The sequence below is a fragment of the Pongo abelii genome, chromosome 2 (genome assembly GCF_028885655.2).
Source record: "Pongo abelii isolate AG06213 chromosome 2, NHGRI_mPonAbe1-v2.0_pri, whole genome shotgun sequence".
Taxonomy (NCBI): domain Eukaryota; kingdom Metazoa; phylum Chordata; class Mammalia; order Primates; family Hominidae; genus Pongo; species Pongo abelii.
The window spans coordinates 151,078,511-151,095,515 of record NC_085928.1 but is presented as its reverse complement, the minus strand read 5'-3'; the positions used below and the strand labels follow the sequence as shown (position 1 = coordinate 151,095,515).

Genomic DNA, 17,005 nt, shown 5'->3' with positions numbered 1-17,005 from the left:
AGATGTACGATAAGACATCTGCAAAAGTACGAGTGGTTAAGGAAGAGTTTCAAGCCAGAGCCAGTGCACACAGACAGCTGAAGGTTGGGGGCACTCAAACATACATCAGGATGATTAATCAGTAAGTTGCATGTGGAACAGCTGGGTCAATCAGGCCCTCCCCATTCCCAGGTTTGTGCTAAGCAGCAGTCAACAGAGGCATATATTCACAGGCTAAAGCAGCAAGGATGCATACTGGGCTGCAGAGCAGTGCAATGTCACAGGTAGCTGCTAACTCTCAGAAGGGAAGAAGAGAACACCCACACCAGAAGACAAGCAAAAGCACTCCTGCCCCTCAGCAGCTTGTCCTGTCCCTCCCTCATAATCATTGGCAGTAAGCTATTCAACACTCAAGTAGGTAAATGGACTGCAAAACACAAAGATGAGCAAAACACCAAAAAAAAAAAAAAAAAAAAAAAATCACCAGTTAAGGAAACTAATCACTCTGAAGAAGAGACATACATGCAACAAAGGAGGATAACATCTGAGGAAATCAGGAGTTTAAGAAACTGGGGGGAAGAGACCTATGTCTTTGGGTACTAATTTACAGGGGGCATTATAGTCAGACAATTTTAAAATTTTGCAAGGAGTTTCTATCTTTAGATTCGTTGAATACACAAAGAATGCACATACCCTGAAAACTGCTATATTTATTCATTTCTGGACAAATTGTAACACAGCATATGTGGAGAAAGGGCATTGCTCCCAGGCACATACACTATCATGATATTAGGGTTAATTTCACAGTTAACAGTGTTAACTGGAGTGAACTGCAATGTGAGTTAGTGAAAATGAAAGATTTTACTGAGGACTTTCCAAAAATACAGTACAAGAAGAAAAAAAAGCAATATTAGAATAGTTAAGTACCATCGTGGATGGATTTAGAAGTTTTAATATCTGACAAATAAGAGTATTCAGGAGAAAATTACAAATAAAAATGTCCCCAAGAGAAAGTCAGAAATCTTCAAATAGAAAGTTATCCACCAAGTACTAAGCAGGATGGAAGAAAAAAGAAAACTACCTAAATACTAGGCAGAAAAACATTAGAACTTGAAGGCTACAGAGAGCCCTAAGAGTTTTTAGATAGAAGAATCAAAAGACTGAGAATCAGAGTGACATCAAAATCCTCATCAGCAGCAATGGAAGCTAGTAAACAATGGAGTATTCTAACTATCATTCGAGAGTAAGGGTAAAAGACATTTTTTTTAAATTCCTGTTCAACTTGTTATTTAATATATATATTTTTATTATACTTTAAGTTCTAGGGTACATGTGCACAATGTGCAGGTTTGTTACATATGTATACATGTGTCATGTTGGTGTACTGCACCCATTAACTCGTCATTTACATTAGGTATATCTCCTAATGCTATCCCTCCCCCCTCCCCCCTCCCCCCTCAGGTAAAAGACATTTTTGTATATGTAAGGACTCAGAAAACTTATCAGCCACAAAGCCTATCTGAAAGAATTCCTTAAGTACTCCCACAAAATAATAATGAATTCAGGAAAAAGATGTGTTATACAAAAAATAGTGCTGGGCCAAAGAAATCAGGAAAATTGATAGACAAGGATGCAAAATCATTAAAACATAATGTAAAAAGGTAAAAGAAACAAGAGAAACAAGTATTAAAATTCCAGATGACTTCTTTAGGGAGATGCTAGGAAAAGAATAATTGAAAGCATGGTAATGTTCTTTCCCAGCTTGAATGGAGACTTGGATCAACTGTAGACATTAATATAAACATTTAAGTTTAAATTTGCTAACAATTTAAAAAGTAAAAATAGGATAGTCAAGTTTCCTCACTAGATAGAGACAGAAAGATAGAGTGCAAACACCCATACATGCTCAACTATTCCGATAAAAAGGAGGGGAAAAATAAACCCAAGAAACAGAAAAGCCTAGTAAATAGAAAACACAAAACAAAGTAGTAGTAATGGTAATCACAATAAATGTGAGTGCATTAAATTTCCTACTAAATGGCTGAAATCAGGTTTTAAAGTTGTCATTACCTCCTAATTAAACAGAAATACCCTATTAACTCGCTAATTACACTCCTACGTATATACCATGAGAGCTGAAGACACATCCACACAAAAACTTGTAAATGAATGTTCACAACTGCATTGTTCATAATAGCCAAAAACCAAAAACAATCTAAATGTCCATCAACTGGTGAATGAATAAACAAGACGTGGTATTATCTGTAAAAGAGAATATGATTCAGCCACGAAAATAAAGTACTGATTCATGCTACAACATGAATGAACCTCCAAAACATTACGCTGAGTGAAAGATGTTAGTCACAAAAGGCTACCTGTGATTCCATGTATATGAAATGTCTAGAATGGGCAAACCTATAGAGACAGAAAGTATATTAGTGGTTGTCAGAGGCTGGGAGAAGGGAGGAATGGGGAGTGACTGTTAATGGGTATAGGGTTTCTTTCTGGGTGGTGAAAATGCTTTGGAATTAGTGGTGATTGCGCAACACTATGAATATCTTGAAAACCAATCAACTGTATACCTTAAAAGGGTGAATTTTATGGTATGTGAATTATATCTAAATTTTATTTTTTATTTTTTTTGAGACAGAGTTTTGCTCTCATCACCCAGGCTGAGTACAATGGCATGATCTCGGCTCACTGCAATCTCCACCTCCTGGGATCAAACGATTCTCCTGCCTCAGCCTCCTGAGTAGCTGGGATTACAGGCGCCCACCACCACACTTGGCTAATTTTTGTATTTTCAGTAGAGATGGAGTTTCACCATGTTGGCCAGGCTGGTCTCGAACTCCTGACCTCAGGTGATCCACCCGCCTTGGCCTCCTAAAGTACTGGGATTACGGGCCTGAACCACTGTGCCCGACCTAAATTTAAAAAAATACCATTACCACCACAATAAAAACGAATGTCCAACTACATATTGGCCCCAAGGGACACAGCTAAAATAATGTTATCATGACCGTATTTTTGATAATAGTGTTAAGAAAGATGGGTGTATAAAACTGGGCAAATTATTAAAAACAACTTCAGGGCATAGGAAAACAACCAACGGTGATAAGTTTACTCATGAAAAACTGCATAGGGTAAGAACTGTGGATTTATGGTCTTCCTACCTGGGGGTATTTCCATTATCCCCAAGTTAGGCAGTGAAAATACAAGAGTTTTACTGGCTGGAGGTTACAGATTCCGTTTAAGGATGAAATCTGGAAGCAAGAGGGCTATGAAAGCCTGATAATAAACTTGCCAGATCCCTGCCTGACTGCTAACGTAGGCATGTATGTGGAATATCCCAGAGTCTGGCAAAAACTGAAAGCCTGGGGAGATGTCAATTTGCTGTGACTCTGAATGTATTCTCTAATCCACACACAGCTTAGGTGACAGAGGGTGGAAGCCTTTGAGGTATTTGGGCTGCCTGCTCAATTAATTTGTTGACCACTAAACTAATCAAGTTCAGGTGAGGCCCCCTAGGGAGCTAGCTAGGGTTAGAGGGAAACATCTGAACAGAGAGATACACTGTAAGTAAGAGAGAGACTCTGCAGTTTTAGTCTAGGCAAGCATTCAGAACAAACCAAATGCAGACACACTACAGTGTACTATCTACAAGAGGGGTCCCCAAAATCTGGACCATAGACTGGTACTGGTCAGTGGCCTGTTAGGAACTGGGCCACCCAGCAGGAGGAGCAGTGGGTGGGCAAGCAAGCATTATCACCTGAGTTCCGCCTCCTGTCAGATAAGGGTGGCATGAGATCACAAGAGTGCAAACCCTATTGTGAAATGAGCATGCAACGGATCTAGGTTGTGCACTCCTTATGAGAATCTAATGCCTGATGATCTGAGGTAAAACAATTTCATCCCAAAACCATGATCCCCCCACCAGTCCATGGAAAAATTGTCTTCCATGAAACTGGTCCCTGGTGACAAAAAGGTTGGGGACTGCTGATCTTAAAAATGTCTAGCTTTTAATAAGAAAGTAAGACATATAAAAAAACAGGAAAGTGTGACACATAACTTGGGAAAGAAGGCAGCCAACTAAAACTGATTCTGAATGGGTCCAGATACTGAATTTAGCAGCCTAAGACTTCAAAACAGTTACTCTAAATATGCTGAAATAATTCAATAAAAATATACTAATAGCAACTGAACATATATAGGCTCTCAACAGAAAAATCTAAAGTACAAAGAGAACTAAATGGAAATTCTGGAGCTGAAAAGTACAATCGATGAATGAAAAATTCACATGAGCTAAATCAGTGAACTTAAGTAAAAATGATCTAATTTGGAGACCGAAGAGAATAAAAGAAAAATGAACTGAGTCTCAGTGAGATCTATGAGACAATTTGTCAGCATAAATTGGAGGATCCCTAGAAGAAAAAGGGGGGAAATTTGAAGAAATAAGTCAAAAAAGTCCCAAATTTGGTGAAAAACATTATCTTATGGTTCAAAAAATTCAACAAACCCCAACAAGCTCTTGAAAAATTTCAACCACCAAGTAATACATTTTATGGTCATCATATTAAAAAAAGAAAAAGGAATGACAATGAATAATGGAGAAAATACACCTTTCTTTTCAATGAAGTCCAATTCATTTAAGAAAAATGTTCAGTGCTTTTAATGTTCTCTTCAAGAAATCCTAGCATATCACGGTTTCGAAGATATTTTTCCACATTTTCTTTGAGGTCTATGATTCTATCATCTTTTTTTTTTCTTTTTTTTGGAGACAGTGGAGACAGTCTCTCTCTGTTGTCCAGGCTGGAGCGCAGTGGTGCGATCTCGGCTCACAGCAACTTCTGCCTCCTGAATTCAAGTGTTCAAGTGATTCTTGGACCTCAGCTTCCTAAGTAGCTGGGATTACAGCCGTGGGCCACCACGCACAGCTAATTTTTGTATTTTTAATACAAACGGGGTTTCACCATATTGCCCAGACTGGTCTTGAACTCTTGAGCTCAGGCAATCTGTCTGCTGCAGCCTCTCAAAGTGCTTGGGTTACAGGTGTGAGCCACTGTGCCTGGCCCCATCATCTTGAATTAAATTTTGTGTTGTGTGAGATGGGGTAAAGTTCATTTCCCCTCCATGTTTATCAGGGTTGTTCCTGCACCATATGTTAAAAAGCCTTTTCTTTCCCTACTGAATTGCCTTGACAGCTTTGTTAAAATGGAATTGGCCATATATATGTGTGTGTTTCTTTCTGCTCTGTCCATTGATCTCTTTCTCTCTTATCCTAAACCTACAATCTTGATTACCGCAGCTTTACAGTAAGTCTTTAAATTAGCTCTCAACTTTGCTTTACCTTTCAACATTGCTTTGGCTATGGTTAAGACCTTTATTTTTCCATCCATGTAAATTCTAGAATCAACTTGTACATTTTTATTTTAAAAACTGGCTGGGATTTGGAGTGGGATTGTGTTAAAATCAAGATGAATTCAGGGAGATGTGGCTTCTTAAAAAATACTTATCTAAAAGCAGATCAAAGTGGTAGGACTCTAGTTGTGGCCACGGAGATGTGAAGCTCTGAAGACTCCTCCTGCTCCAGGTTGGCGCTTGCCCTTGCTCTCTTTGCCCTCCGCCCTGCACCCACCAAGGAGAAGAGGGAGCTGATCCAGAAGGCGAAGCTGGCCAAGCAGGCAGAGCGCTACGATGACATGGCCACTTGCATGTAGGTCACTGAGCTGTCTAATGAGGAGCGCAACCTGCTCTGTGTGGCCTATGAGAATGTGGTCGGGGGCTGCAGGTCTGCCTGGAGGCTCATCTCGAGCATCGAGCAGAAGACTGACACCTCCGACAAGAAGCTGCAGCTGATTAAGGACTATTGGGAGAAAGTGGAGTCTGAGCTGAGATCCATCTGCACCACCGTCCTGGAATTGTTGGATAAATATTTAATAGCCAATGCGACTAATCCAGAGAGGAAGGTCTTCTATCTGAAAATGAAGGGTGATTACTTCCAGTACCTTGCTGAAGTTGTATGTGGTTGCATGTGGTGATGATTGAAAACAAACAATAGATAATTCCCAAGGAGCTTACCGAGAGGCATTTGATATAAGCAAGAAAGAGATGCAACCCACACACCCAATACGCCTGGGGCTTGCTCTTAACTTTTCTGTATTTTACTATGAGATTCTTAATAACCCAGAGCTTGCCTGCACGCTGGCTAAAATGGCTTTTCATGAGGCCATTGCTGAACTTGATACACTGAAGGAGGACTCATAAAGACAGAACCCTCATCATGCAACTGCTTAGAGACAACCTAACACTTTGGACATCAGACAGTGCAGGAGAAGAAATATGAGGCAGTAGAAGGGGCTGAAAACTAAATCCACCAGGGTGTCATCCTTCTTTCCTTCAAGAAACCTTTTTACACATCTCTATTCCTTATTCCACTTGGATTTCCTATAGCAAAGAAACCGATTCATGTATTTGGAATCAACTGTTTATAGTCTTTTCAAACTGCAGCTTTGAGAAAACTTCATTCCTTGATTTGTGTTTGTCTCGGCCTTCCTGGTGTGCAGTTACTGCTGTAGAAAAGTATTCATAGCTTCATTTCATATAAACGTAAGTAACTTCCACACACTTATGTAGAGGACTAAAAATGTATCTGGTATTTAAGTAATCTGAAACAGTTCTGCAAGTGGCTGTTTTGTATTACTGTGAAGATACAAAAATGTAGTTAATTACAATTTAAAGAGTGTTCCATATAACTTCTTAATTTCTACATTCCCTCCCTTACTCTTCGAGGATTTCCTTTCAATAAGCAACTTTTCCATGCTCTTAATGTATTCCTTTTTAGTAGGAATCCAGAAGTATTAGACTGAATGAAAACACACTTGCCATCTCTGGCTATGGGGTTCACAAATTGAAATGCCTCCTTTATCACATAAGGAGGTCATGTATATCTGTGGCAACAGGGAGTTTCCTTATTCACTCTTTATTTGCTGCTGTTTAAGTCGACAACCTCCCTTCCCAATAAAAATTCACTTATACCTCCTGTCTTTGTAGTTCTGGTATTCACTTTACTATGTAATAGAAGTAGCATGTTACTGCCAGAATACAACATTGCTTTTGGCAAATTAAAGTGCATGTCATTTCTTAATACACTAGAAAGGGGAAATAAAGTACACAAGTCTAAGTTTAAAACTTTTGTACTTTTCTATGCAGATTTGTGCACGTGAGAGGGTGTCCCGTTTGTCTAGTGATTGTTAGAGTTGGAACACTATTGTGTGTTGCTATTCATTGACTGTAGGCCCAAAAAGCCTTGTGAAAATGTTATGCCCTATGTAACAGCAGAGTAACATAAAATAAAATTACATTTTATAAACCAAAAAAATAAACCCCAAAAAACAAAGAAACTCAATCTTCAATCTGCAAACATGACGTGTCTTTTTTTATTTAGACTTTCTTTACTTTATCTCTGGAGTGTTTTGTAGTTTCAGTGTAGAGGTGTTGTACTTCTTTGGTTTAATTTAATTATTTATTGAGACAGAGTCTCGCTCTGTCACCGAGGCTGGAGTGCAGTGGTGCGATCTCGGCTCACTGCAATCTCCACCTCCTGGGTTCAAGTGATTCTGCTGTCTCAGCCTCCCGAATAACTGGGATTACAGGCATGCACCACGACGCCCAGCTAATTTTTTGGTATTTTTTAGTAGAGACGAGGTTTCAGCATGTTGGCCAGGCTGGTCTTGAACTCCTGACCTCAAGTGACCTGCCCACCTTGGCCTCCCAAAGTGCTGGGATTATAGGCGTGAACCACCGTGCCCAGCCTTCTTTGGTTAAATTTATTCCTAAGTATTTTAGGGTTTTTTTCGGGGGGACTACTGTAAAGGGTATGATTTTTAAAATTTTGTTTTCTAACAGTTTGCAACTTGCAGAAATATAATTGATTTGTATATATTTATCCTTTATCCCAAGACCTTGCTAAATTAAATTCAGTTATTAGTTCAAGTAGCTGTTTTGAGGATTCTTCAGGAGTTTCAATATAACACTATATGCCTTTTATTTCTTGTCTTACTGCATTGGTTAAAATCTTCAGTATTGAACAGAATTTATTAAAGGGGATAATCCTTGATTTAACTGCAGATTTCTTATATACTTTTGATCAGATTAAGGAGATTATCTTTTAGACTTCATTCAGAGTTTTTATTTTCTTTAATCACAAACAGGTGTTAAATTTTGTCAAATACATTTAGTCTGTTAAGATAAATTATGTTGATTAGTTCTCAGATATTAAACCAACTTTATATACTTGGGACAAACTCCACTTCATTATGGATTGTCCTTTTCATATACTGCTGGATTTAATTCATTATACGTATTTTTTCTTGTAAAATCTTTAGTTTTAGTACTAGAGTTATGCAGGCTTCAGAAGATGACTTGGCAAGTATTCTTTCCCTCTGTTTTCTAAAAGACTTTGTGGGTAAGGTTGACGTTATTTCTTCCTTAAGTGTTTGGCCGATTTTACCAGTAAAGCTATTTAAGCCTGGCATTCTTTTTTAGGACACATTTCATCACAAGCAGATACAGGGTTTTTAAGATATTCTACTTTTTTCTTGCATCTGTTTTAGTAAATTGTTTTCCAAGAAATTTGCCCATTCATCTGAATTGTCAAATTTATTGATATAAAGTTGTTCATATTAGTTCCTGGTTAGTCTTTTAATGTCATTAGAATTTGTAGTAGTCTTATTCCTAATCATGGTAATTTTGTGTTTGATTTTTTTTTCTTTTATCAGTCTTTCTAGGCATTTTTCAATTTTATTAAAGCTTTTGGCTTTGTTATGCTTCACTATTAGTTTGTTTCCTATTTCACTGATTGCACTCTCATCTTTATTTTTGCCATTCTTCAATTAACTTTAGGTTTATTTTCTCATTTTCTAGTTTAAGTTGAAAATATGTAATTGATTTTATCCTTTTTTTAAAAAAAATAAAAGCTTTATTAAGGTGAGCCTATTTGACGTATCAATTCATCCCGTTTAAGTGTACAAAGGAAGGTTTGTTTGTAACTCTACTGAGTGGTATAACCATGACCATAAATCAATTTTAGAACAGCTTCATTCTACCAATAAAATCCCTCATGCCTGTTTATACCCCAATCGGCTACTTGGGACTGGTTCCCAACCTGTCCCAAGCAGCCACTAACTTACTTTCTGTTCCTATACCTTTGTCTTTTCTGGACACTTCGTATAAATGGAATCATACAGTACATAATTTCTTGGATCTGACTTCTTTCACTTAGCATAATTTTTTGAGGTTCATCCATGATGCAGCATGTGTCAGTAGTTCAATCTTTTTTACTGCTAGTAGTATTCTTTATTATTATTATTTTTTTTTGTAGAGACAGGGTTTCACCATGTTGCCCAGGCTGGTCTCAAACCCCTGAGCTGAAGTCATCCTCCTACCTTGGCCTCCCAAAGTGCTGGGATTTCAGATGTGAGCCACCACGCCCAGCCTGTACTGCTAATAGTGTTCTATTGCACATATATATCATATTTTGTTTACCCATTCACCAGTTGATAGACATGTAGGTTGCTTCTAGTTTTTGGCTACTGTGAATAATGCTGCTCTGAACATTCACTCCGATTCTTTGTGTGGGCATATGTTTTCATTTCTTTTGGGGTAGGTAACCAACAGTGGAATTGCTAGGTTACATGTATAGTAGTTTTATGTTTATCTTTCTGAGAACTTGCCCAATTGCTTGTCAAAGCCCCTGACTATTTTACATTTCCACTGGAAATGTATGAGGGTTTCTGTTTCTCCACATTCTCAACAACATTTGGTATTGTCTGTCTTATTTATTACAGACACTCTAGTTGGTGTGAAATGGTATCTCATTGTGGTTTTAATTTGCATTTTCCTAATAATGATGTTGAGCATCTTTTCATATGCTTATTATCCATTTGTATAATCTCTTTGATAAAATGTTCTTATCTATCGTCCTCTTTTTAAATTGGGTTTTTGAAAATTCTGGATACAAGTATATTAGATAAGGGTTTTGCAAATATTTTCTTCCAGTCTGTTGCTTACCTTTTCATTTTCTTAATGATCTTCTTTTGAAATAATGTTTTTGAATTTTGATGAGATCCAATTTATCAAATATTTTCTTTTATAGACCATATATTTAGTTATGTAAGAAATCTTTGCCTAACCTACAAAAGTTCAAAGATTTTCTTTACTTGCTAATATAAATATTTATAACAATCAATTTCCCTTTACGTACTGTTTTAGCTGCATCCTACAAACTTTGATGTATTTGTTGCATTTTCATTATCATTTAAGATAAAAATATTTTTGAGTTTCCTTGTGAATTCTTCAATCTATAGGTTACTTAGAAGTATTTTATTTAATTTCCAAATATTTGGGGCTCTTCCAGGTATCATATTGTCATTAATTCTGTTGTGATCAGAGAACATACTTTGTAAAAGGTCAATCTTTTGATATTTACTGAGACTCCAGGCCCAGCATGTGGTGGCCTATTTTACTGAATGTTCCAATGCACATTTCAAAAGAACATGTATTCTGCACCTGTTTGGCCTAGCGTCCCATAAATGTAAACTAGATCAAGGTGACTGATAGTATTATTCCAAACTTCTGTAAGAAAACTGGTCCTTATGCTCAGCTGCTCTAACAATTGCTGAGAGAAGACTATTAAAATATTCAAGTACAGGCCAGGTGCGGTGGCTCATACCTGTAATTCTAGGCCGAAGCAGGAGGATCACTTGAGTCCAGGAGTTTGAGACCAGCCTGGGCAACAAAGTGAGACCTTGCAGCTACAAAAAATCAGAAAATTAGCCAGATGTGGTGGCATCCACCTGTGGTCCCAGGTACACAGGAGGCAGAGGCAGGAGGATCTCTTGAGCCCAGGAGGTTGAGGCTGCAGTGAGCTATGTCTGTGCACTCCAGCTTGGGAGACAGAGCGAGACCTTGTCTCAAAAAAAAAAAAAAAAAAAAAAAAATTCAACTAGAATTGTAGATGTCCTATTTCAATTCTGCTTTTTTCTCCAACTACACTGAAGTTGTAATTAGGTATGTACACATTTAGGATTATATGCTCCTTCTGCCATTATAAAATGTGCCCAAACATATTTGGTAAAAGTTGTTTTGACATCTACTTGGTCTGGGATTACTGCTTACTGTTTACATCATCTTTCTCCACCCAATTACTTTCAACCTATCTGTGCTTTTATAATATATTTAACGTGGATATATTGTAGAAAGTATATTATTGGTTCTTGCTTTTTAAAATATAGTCTGACAGTCTCTGACTTTCAATGTAATGTAGTTAATTTACATTTACTGTAATTATTGATATGGCTGGGTTTGAGCTATCATTTTGTTATTCGTTTTCTGTCTCATCTGATTTTTGTTCCTCTGTTCTTCCCTTCCTCACATTTTAATTTACTTATTGTTTGGGAGGAGGAGAGGGGATGGATTAGTTATGTCAAGTTTTTTCCTAAATTTTTGTTCTAGATATTATAATATACAGCTTTAACTCATCACAGTCCACTTAAAATTATTCTTGCATCACTTCACATAAAATATAAGACCCTTGGAATAATTTACTCCACCCCCTTCCTTTGTGCTGTTACTGTCATATATTTCATATCCAGATACATTATAAACCCTATAATTAAATGTCATACATTTTGCATCAAACAGTTGCTTTTTAAAGAAATGAAGAAAAAAAAACAGGCATTCTTACATTTACCCACATATTTACTATTTCCAGTGCTCTTTACTCCTTGTAGATCTAAGTTTCCATCTGGTATTATTTCCTTTCAGCCTGAATAATTTCCTTTAGCATTTCCTATAGTGCAGGCTTGCTCACAATGGAGTCTCTCTCAGCTTTCATTTATTTAAAATATATTTTCATTTTCGAAGAAAATTTTCTCTAGAATGTTGAGACTTTTGTTCCTTTAGCATTTTAAAGAAGTCATTCCACTGTCCTCCAGTTTTAGTTGCTTTTTATGAGGAGATGGCTGTCAACTGTACTGCTGTTCCCCTGTCTTTTGTTTCTCTGCTTGCAAGATTTTCTCTTTATCTCTGGTTTGACTATTGTATGTCTAAGTGCGGCTTCCTTTGCGTTTATCATGCTTGCAGTTCATTGAGCTTCTCAGATCTATAAGATACTATTTCATCAAATTTGGGAAATTTTAGGCCATTATTTCTTCAAAAAAAAATTTTTTTTTTTGGTCCAATTCTTTCTCTACTCTCCTTCTAGGACACCAACCATGCATATGTTAGACTACCTGATATTGTACTAAAGGGTCACTGAGGTTTTGTTCATTTCCCCCCCCGTCTTTTCTGTGTTATAGATTGGTTCATTTCCACTGATCTATCTTCAAGTTCAGTGAACCAATCTGTTGTTAAGCCTGTCAGATTTTTCATGTCAGGTATTGTGCTTTTCAATTCTAGAATTTCCATTTGATTCCCTTTTTATTTTCTTTTTTGGCTGAGATTCCCCATTTCTTTACTCATGATGACTACTTTTCCACTAAGTCCTTGAAATATTTATAATAGAGGCTTTAAAGTTCACATCTGCTAATTCCAAACATGTAGATCATCTAGGGGTCTACTTCTACTGATCGCCTTTTCTCCAGATTATGCATTATAATTCTGTGTTTCTTCTTGAGTTGTTAATGTTCCATTACATACTGGCCATCATGAATAAAACATTGTAGAAACTATGGATTCAGTTACCTTCCCTTGAAGTTACATCATTGGTGGTTATCTTGAGGGTTGGTTTTATACTTTGTTTATACTATACTTTGTTTATTCTTAATCCTAGAATATAGTCTTTACTACTAAGCCACCACTCTTGAGATTTTGATGAAAATACTGAAGTGTTTGCTAAGCTCTCTAAGTAAAATTCCAAATTCTGTCTCCTTTGAGGGGGACAGAAACTGAAGTCTCTGCTCATCTTTTTCAAGTTTTCAGTTATTGCTTTTCACTAGCCCCTTTGGAGGTCCCTCTTGCATTAGTGGTTTAAGAGTCAACTAAATATTTCAGAGGAGTTCACATGCAGACTGAAGAACTCCTCTTTATGCCTCAATTTCCAGCCTCTCTGGTAGCCCTAAACTCCATCCTTTGGTATCTCAAGCCAATAAAGCTTAGTTTTCTGCTTGCATTTTAGCACCACTGCAAACTGGCTAGACTGGGAGTGCTTTCAAAGGGAAAAGCTGTATAAAAATAAATCTTAGGCCGGGCGCAGTGGCTCATGCCTGTAATCCCAGCACTTTGGGAGGCCAAGGCGGGTAAATCACCTGAGGTTGGGAGTTCAAGACCAGACTGACCAACATGGAGAAACCCTGTCTCTACTAAAAATACAAAATTAGCCGGGCATGGCGGCGCATGCCTGTAATCTCAGCTCCTGGGGAGGCTGAGGCAGGAGAATCACTTAAACCTGGGAGGTGGAGGTTGCAGTGAGCTGAGATTGCACCACTGCACTCCAGCCTGGGCAACAAGAGTGAAACTCCATCTCAATCAATCAATCTTAGCCAGCATGGTTCCTTTCTTTCAAGGGTCAAATTCTTCAGAGAATTGCTATATATATTCTGCTCAAGGTTTATAATTGTTATCTATGAGAGTTAGTCTAATACAAGCTTCTCTACCATTACCAGGACTCTTGGTTTTTTTCTACCATTACCAGGACTCTTTTTTTTTTTTCAAGTTCAGTTTTACACCGACTCCATCATTTTCTGTTCCCCTTCTTTACTTCTTTTTTTTTTTTTTCCTCAAAAAGAGTTCTGTATCTATTTTTAAAATGGCAACTTCATGCCCAAATCCTTGGAATTATCCTTAACTTGCCTTTTTCTCTCACTCCCAGTATCTAACTCCTCTGGGTACTATCTTTCAAATAGATCCAGAATGTGATCCATTTTTATCATTTCTACTGCTACCAACAGATCCAAGCCATTCTCTTTTCTCCTCTAGAATATTTTAATAGTCTCTTAACTGGTCTCCTTGTGCCCTTCATTCATTCTCCATGTAACACTCCACAGACATAAGTTACCCTATTAAGACATAAGTTAAACAATGTCATTCTTCTGCTTAAACCTCTCAAATGTCTTTCCATTTTACTCAAAGCAAAAGCCCACAAGGTCCTATAAAATCTAGCACTTCTATGATCTTTTTGATCTTAGTTCCTATGACTTACCCTCTTCTTCATTTTTTTCCAGCCACAAGAGCTTTCTCTTATCTCTTTAACACTCCAGGCATGCTTCTATTTCAAGGCATTTGTTCTGGGTGCTGTTAGCTATTTCTGTGACACTTTTATCCCAAATATCCACATGGTTCACTCCCCGACCATCTTTAGGTTTAGGTCTTTGCTCAAATGTCACTTTCTCAGTGAAGCCTTCCCTGGTTAGACCTTTTAATATTTTAACTCACCTCACTGAACCCATCATTTTCTGTTCCTTGTCTTTGCTTCTTTTTTGTTCATCTGATTTATTATAATCCAACATAAATATAATTTTCTTTTTTTTACTGTTTATTGTCTTAGTAAAGATCTATAAGGACAGGGATTTTGGTATGTTTTGTTTACTATTTTTCTCTCCAGAGCCTAGAACAGTGTCTGGTACATAGTAGGCACTCAATAAAATACCTGTTGAATAAATGCATGATTGAATCAATGATGTATTTTGTTCCTTAGCTATCAGAAGAAAAAAAAAAAAAGGCTGCAGAGCCCTGTATGTGAAAATACAGGTAGGTGAAAACCATGTCAACCTCAGTGTATTGAACATTTATGTTTAAAATATCATGGACATTTCTTTTACAATGTCCATTGGCTATATGAGCTAGGGTATGGCTGGCTATATAAGCTAGGGCATTTAATGTCACATGAAAGTTGTGTGTATGTATATGTGTATAACAGGTCTCCCCAAAGAATTAAATTAAATTTAATTAGAATTTAATTTAATTTAATTTATCTAATTAAATTCTACAGAACAGAATTTCAAAGATGAATTAGTATGCCTGGCAGAAATTTTAGAAAGACAAGTGGTTCTTAACGTAATTCAGATGACAGCATATATGGAAGACATGGGGTTCTTTGAAGAATATTTAGTATATGCCTTTATGCCACTAGTAATAATATGGTCCTTACCACTGAGGATCTTAAAGACTAGGGGAAGAGATGGACAAAAGTAATGACCACACAGTATGCCACATAGCTAAAGATACACAGTAAGGGAATGGCTACACTGAGGTAGCCATATGAGGCTTACAATGGCTTCCATAAAGAGCTGACACTTGATCTAAGACTTAAAGGACAACAGATTACATAGGTAAAGAAGAAAATAAAGGAATTTTTAGGTAGATATTTTTATGTACATATGCAAAAGCATGAATGTAAAAGCATGCAAAAGATGTAAAGAAGGCACTGCAAAAAGTAGTCTGGTGAAACTATATATGGATACTGCAAAAGATGAGGCTGAATGAGACATAAAGAGGCTGGAACATCAATAACTAGTTTGATCTCCGCATATAACTAAGAGAACTTTTACTTGTAGAAGATGACTAAATTATAATATAGCAATATAAAATCATAATCGTAATAAGTACACAGGGCCATAAAAATCTCTCAAGGTAATCATGACTGATGGCTGAGTGTCTGATAATATTCATTTGCTACATGTTAATTTAACTCTACTGATTAGTTGCTTACTATTGCCTGTTAGCACTTGCCTAAAGGGGCCTCAAAAATTTAAAAACTTATTGAAGAAAAATCCTTAAGACAGAGAAAATTCTACTAATTCATTTTCCAGTAAATTGGGAAAGGACTATGCATATTATTTGACAATAAGTGACAGAAATACTTGATTCACAATACTACTGTATATTAGGAAGACAGAGTGAAAGACTCAATGATTTAGGTCTATGTTACAGGAAATTTGGGAGGTATTCTTTCAGACACCAAAGTCACATAGTAAGTGTAGCAAAAGACTAATTAACTAGCAGTCTTGGCTATCTAGAAAACAGCAGGGAAACTGGAAGTAAGCAAAACATTTGCTCAACAACCAAACAGAGAATGCAAAGCCCAGGTATTTTATTTACAGGAGAAAGTCCTGACATTTTCATTCAAAGCCTTTTAATCTTAGGCATAATTTAAACTAACATAGCACTTGCATCCTCACTCATAGGACATTGCTGTAAAAAACAGAGGTGGGTGATGGGATGGGAATAAGGTGTTATATTATGGTTCACAGACATCACAAGAAATTTAAGGTCACAGCCTTACCACAAAGGATACAGAGAAACTGTATAAAGCGAACATAGGAACACAAGAAGCACAGCAGTCCAAGGCATTTAGCTGCGGAGTAAATGCATTTAGCTGGAGTAAACAGTTGCACATACCCTTAAGCAGCCCTGAAAATATCACTAAATCAGAATCCATATAACAATTAATATTACCAATGGTAGCCCCAAGTCATCTAGAAGATGTTAACTTACGTTCAATGAACTCTTTTTTAGAAGGCAGGGAAGCATGTAATATATTTTGGAAAAATCCATCAAAATAGTTAAAACAAAAAGCATGGAAGCTTAAAACTGCAGGCTTTGGTAAATAAGCTTGAAACTTCATATCTCATTTCTCCAATGTCATTCCAAAATTTTAAACTTCTTAATGCTTAAAAACAACATGGCTTCTAATGCATCTATTTTATACCTCTAGTAGCCTCATCATTCTAGAGAATTTTGTCCTCTTAAAATCAGTGGACAGAACAGAGATTCTTTTTTTTTTTCTTTTTTTCTTTTTTTTTGGAGACGGAGTCTCATTCTGTTACCCAGGCTGGAATGCAGCAGCACGATCTTGGCTCACTGTAGCCTCCGCCTCCCAGGTTCAAGCAATTCTCCTGCCTCAGCCTCCCAAGTAGCTGGGACTACAGATGCACGCCACCACGCCTGGCTAATTTTTGTATTTTTGGTAGAGATGGGGTTTCACCGCGTTGGCCAGGATGGTCTTGATCTCCTGGCCTCGTGATCCGCC

At 37.2% G+C, this 17,005-nt stretch overlaps 1 protein-coding gene and 1 pseudogene across 3 annotated transcripts in view; one reads left to right on the top strand and one right to left on the bottom strand.

Annotated features, from left to right (window-relative positions):
• Positions 1-17,005, bottom strand: part of RASA2 (RAS p21 protein activator 2) — a 129,150-nt gene that overhangs the window by 9,123 nt on the left and 103,022 nt on the right. The gene's annotated exons all lie outside the window — the stretch shown is intronic.
• Positions 3-6,834, top strand: LOC103890262 (14-3-3 protein theta-like; annotated as a pseudogene).